Consider the following 4,980-nt stretch of genomic DNA (forward strand, 5'->3'; position numbering starts at 1 on the left):
GCCTGTGGTCCCAGCTACTTGGGAGGCTGAGGCAGGAGACTCGCTTGAGCCCAGGAGTTGGAGGTTTCTGTGAGCTGTGAAGCTGCAGCACTCTACCCAGGGGGATAGCAAGTAGAAATGAGGTTGGACAATTAAGTTCGAGAACTCATTCTAGAAAAAGTGCTGTATATTTGTATCTCATTGCTGAATATCACTATGAATCAGTATGGTCACCTTCAAAGTACTCCCCTTGGGAAACCCTGTGCTGATGCCAGCACCTAGTCCTCCCTTCAGAGCAATTTTGGAACTCTTTTATTGGAATGGCTTATCAGAGCTGTCTGTGGTATGAGGCCAGACAATTAAGTTTGCAGACTCATCCTAAAAGTACTTTGAAGGGTGAATTTGGTGCTGGTGTTTGTGTATAGCTTCCCAAGGAGAGTACTTTGCAGTAATATTCAGCAAAGAGGTATGTAGTACTTTTTTTCTATGAGTTTGTGAACCACATTATCTGACCTCATGTTAAGGAGGCAATTGAATATCTTCGACTATGGCTTAAAGAGAGATCTGGAAATGATAATGTAGGATTCACTGGCTGTATAGATAGTTTGTATGTATTTATGAGACAGACTTTTACTTTGTTGTCTGGACAGATTGCATGACATGATTATAGCTCACTGCAACCTCAAGCTCCTGAGCTCAAGTACCAGTCCATAAGGAGCCCAGGGTTTGGGAACTGCAATTACAGCAGGTAATAGTGTTTTCCAGGAGGATACCGAGTAGGTGTTACTGGTTTACCTTTGCAGTCCCATGGCTGACTGGGAGCTGTGGTTCACTGCCACTGCCCATCATCAAAAGATACAACAGGCTCAGTGCCAGCCACATACATGAGGCTGGTGGATTCGAACCCGGCCTGGGCCTGCTAAATAACCATGACAACTGTAGCAAAAAAAAGCCAGGCGTTGTGTTGGGTGCCGGTAGTCCCAGCCACTTGGGAGGCTGAGGCAAGAGAACCGCTTAAGCCCAAGAGTTTGACGTTGCTGTGAGCTATGATGTCACAGTACTGAGGGTGACATAGTGAGACTCTGTCTCAAAAAAATTTAAGATGGTATAAAAGCACATGGCCCCTTCTCCCAGGTGGTTAGTGCTGAGTGTGGATTATCTCCGGGCTCAGAACACACATTTTTTATTTAAAAAAAAAAACAACAAAAAAACGGGGGCGGCAACTATGGCTCAAAGGAGTAGGGCATCGGCCCCATATGCTGGAGGTGGCAGGCTCAAACCCAGCCCCGGCCAAAAACTACAAAACAAAACAAACAAACAAAAAAACTGGGCAGCACCTGTGGCTCATTGAGTAGGGTGCTGGCTGGTATACCGAGGGTGGCGTGTTTGAACTCAGCCCTGGCCAAACTGCAACAAAAAATAGCTGGCATTGTGGTGGGCACCTGTAGTCCTAGGTACTTGGGAGGCAGAGGCAAGAGAATTGGCTAAGCCCAAGAGCTGGAGGTTGCTGTGAGCTGTGACACCACGGCACTCTACCGAGGGTGACCTAGTGAGACTCTGTCTCAAAAAAAAAAAAATAAAAAAATCTAAAAAAAACTTTTTAACCCTCCACAAAAAGAAATTTACCAAAAGTCCATGTCTCTCCCACCAGAGACTTTTTTTCTTTATCTGTTGTAAAATAACCCAGTGAAGTAGCTGAGAACAACGTGCCCTCCTGCAACCCCGCAGCAGCTTCTAGAAGGAACCAAGAGATCAAGGCTTTCCCGTGGCCCAGACCGACCTCCACCCTTGTTCCTAGCCACAGCCAGCACGGCGAGACCACGTTTTGCTGATGTGGAGTAGTTTTGATTCATGCTATAATCATGCCATTGCGCTCGGGTTTGATTCCTTCTACACTTGCCTTCCTCCTTCCTTCCCACTTACCCCCCCAACCCCCACCCTCTGTCCTCCTCGCATAGAAAGGTCGTGGCCTATGGCCCTGTGGGTAGCTGTGCCAAGATGAACCCCAGGGCCCTTAGCTACCCTGTGGCCTTGCTCTACGTGGGGGCCCTACACCTCGAGTGACCAAGGCAATGCTCTACGAGAAGTTCAGCTCAGCTGGGCCCATCCCTCTTCATCTGGGATATGATTGCCTGTGGCTCCTTGGGTTTCCACATTTGTGAACTTCCAGCACTTGCAGACCCCGACTGTGCTTTGGATACTATGAATTTTAATGTCACTAAGGGCAAGCCTCGTGTGGTCTCAGCATAATCCATCACTTCACAAAAGTGGAGTAGACAGCATATTCATTAAAAATTTGAGAGTCACCTGTGGGTTAGTGGGTAGGGCGCTCGCCCCATATACTGAGGGTGGCAGGTTTGAACCTGGCCCTGGTCAAACTGCAACAAAAAGATAGCCGGGCGTTGTGGTGGGTGCCTGTAGTCCCAGCTACTAGGGAGGCTGAGGCAAGAGAATTGGTTAAGCCCAACAGCTGGAGGTTGCTGTGAGGCCACAGCACTCTACCAAGGGCAATAAAGTGAGACTCTGTCTCTATTAAAAAAAAGAAGAAAAAAAATTTGGGCAAATCGGCCAGTGTGGAGGCTCATGCCTGTAATCCCAGCACTTGGGAAGCCGAGGTGGGTGGATTGCCTGAGGTCACAGTTTTGAGACCAGCCTGAGCCAAAGCAAGACCTCATCTCTAAAAATAGCCGGGCAGGCTTTGTGTGGTGAGAATCATTTAAGCCCAACAGTTTTGAGGTTGCTGTGAGCTGTGACACCAAGGCAGTCTACCCAGGGTGACAAAGTGAGACTCTGTCTTTAAAAAAAAAAAAAAGGCTTTATGCGTGTAGCATAGTGGTTATGGCGTCAGCCACATGTACTGAGGCTGGCAGGTTCAAACCCAGCCTGGGCCAGCTAAACAATGACAACTGCAACAAAAAATTAGCCAGTCATTGTGGCGTGCACCTGTAGTCCTAGCTACTTGGGAGGCTAAGGCAAGAGAATCACTTTAGCCTAGGAGTTAGAGGTTGCTGTGAGCTGTGACTCCACTGTACTTTACCAAGGATGACATAGTGAGACTCTGTCTCAAAAAACAAACAAACAAAAAAAACAACTTTTTTTTTTTTTTAACACATCCGTTGATAATAAAGCGCTGTATGGTACATTTTCTGCTTTTGGTAACATCCTTTCATGTAAGGTGATTTGTGATGAAAATGGTTCCAAGGGCTATGGATTTGTACACTTTGAGACACAGGAGGCAGCTGAAAGAGCTATTGAAAAAATGAATGGGATGCTTCTAAGTGATCAAAGTATTTGTTGGATGATTTAAGTTTCATAAAGAAAGAGAAACAGACACACCGTGTTCTGCCTGAGCTACAGTGGATGTTTCCAGGACAGCCGACCCAGGTCTTCTGAGTCCCGCACCACCTCCTGGGGAAGCTTGAGCTTAGCTGTGCAGCTTTCTCCCTTGGTCTCATAACTGTGTCCACCAATGAGAATGCTGATTCACCAGCTGCCTGACTTAACAGGTTCAAGAACAAGGGAAAAGACAGTACAGAAATGAAGCGACGCCGAATAGAAGTTAATGTGGAGTTGAGGAAAGCTAAGAAAGACGACCAGATGCTGGAAAGGAGAAATGTAAGCTTGTTTCCTGATGATGCTACTTCTCCAATGCAGGAAAACCAAAACAACCAGGGGACTGTAAATTGGTCTGTGGATGACACTGTCAAAGGTATAAATAGCACCAATATGGAAAACCAGCTCCAGGCTACTCAAGCTGCCAGGAAACTACTTTCTAGAGAAAAACAGCTTCCCATCGACAATATAATCTGAGCTGGTTTGATCCCCAAATTTGTATCCCTTGGATAGAACTGATTGTAGTCTCATTCTGTTTGAATCTGCTTGAGCACTATCTAACATGCTTCTGGTACATCAGAACACACTAAGGCTGTGGTAGATGGCGGTGCTATCCCAGCATTCATTTCTCTGTTGGCATCTCCCCATGCTCATATCGGTGAGCAAGCTGTGTGGGCTCTACAAACATTGCAGGTGATGGTTCAGTTTTCCGAGACTTGGTTATTAAGTATTGCGCAGTTGACCCACTGTTGGCTCTTCTAGCTATTCCTGATATGTCATCTTTATCATGTGGTTACTTAGGTAATCCTACCTGGACACTTCGAACCCTTGTCGTAACAAGAATCCCACACCCCCATTAGATGCTGTGGAACAGATTCTTCCTACTTTAGTGCGTCTCCTGCATCACAATGATCCAGAGGTATTAGCAGATACCTGCTGGGCTATTTCCTACCTTATTGACGATCCAAATGAATGGATTGAAATGGTTGTGGAAACAGGAGTTGTGCCCCAACTTGTGAAGCTTTTGGGAGCTACTGAATTGCCAATTGTGACTCCTGCACTAAGAGCCATAGGGAATATTGTCACTGGGACAGATGAACAGACTCAGGTTGTAATTGATGCAGGAGCACTTACTGTCTTTCCCAGCCTGCTGACCAACCCTCAAACTAACATTCAAAAGGAAGCTACATGGACGACGTCAAACATCACAGCTGGCCGTCAGGACCAGATACAGCAAGTTGTGAATCATGGACTAGGCCCATTACTTGTTGGTGTTTTCTCTAAGGCAGGCTTTAAGACACAAAAGGAAGCTGTATGGGCTGTGACCAGCTATACAAGTGGTGGAACAGTTGAACAGATTGGATTGTATACCTCGTTCATTGTGGCATAATAGAACCGTTGATGAACCTTTAAACTACAAAAGATACCAAAATTATTCTGGTTATTCTGGATGCCATTTCAAATATCTTTCAGGCTGCTGAGAAACTAGGTGAAACTGAGAAACTTAGTATAATGATTAAAGAATGTGGAGGTTTGGACAAAATCGAAGCTCTATAAAACCACGAAAATGAGTCTGTGTACAAAGCTTCATCAAACTTGATTGAGAAGTATTTCCCTGTAGAGGAAGAGGAGGATCGAAATGTAGTACCAGAAACTACCTCTGAAGGC

General features: G+C 45.8%; 1 protein-coding gene and 2 pseudogenes across 1 annotated transcript in view; all 3 read left to right on the top strand.

The window, feature by feature from the left end:
• Positions 1-4,980, top strand: part of ZYG11A (zyg-11 family member A, cell cycle regulator) — a 60,115-nt gene that overhangs the window by 13,958 nt on the left and 41,177 nt on the right. The window lies entirely within an intron of this gene.
• The window catches only part of LOC105887305, a 7,179-nt pseudogene continuing 4,176 nt past the window's right edge, over positions 1,978-4,980 (top strand).
• Positions 3,436-4,980, top strand: part of LOC111726446 — a 3,168-nt pseudogene continuing 1,623 nt past the window's right edge.

Source organism: Otolemur garnettii, unplaced genomic scaffold (genome assembly GCF_000181295.1).
Source record: "Otolemur garnettii isolate 467f Iridium unplaced genomic scaffold, OtoGar3 scaffold00066, whole genome shotgun sequence".
Taxonomy (NCBI): Eukaryota; Metazoa; Chordata; class Mammalia; order Primates; family Galagidae; genus Otolemur; species Otolemur garnettii.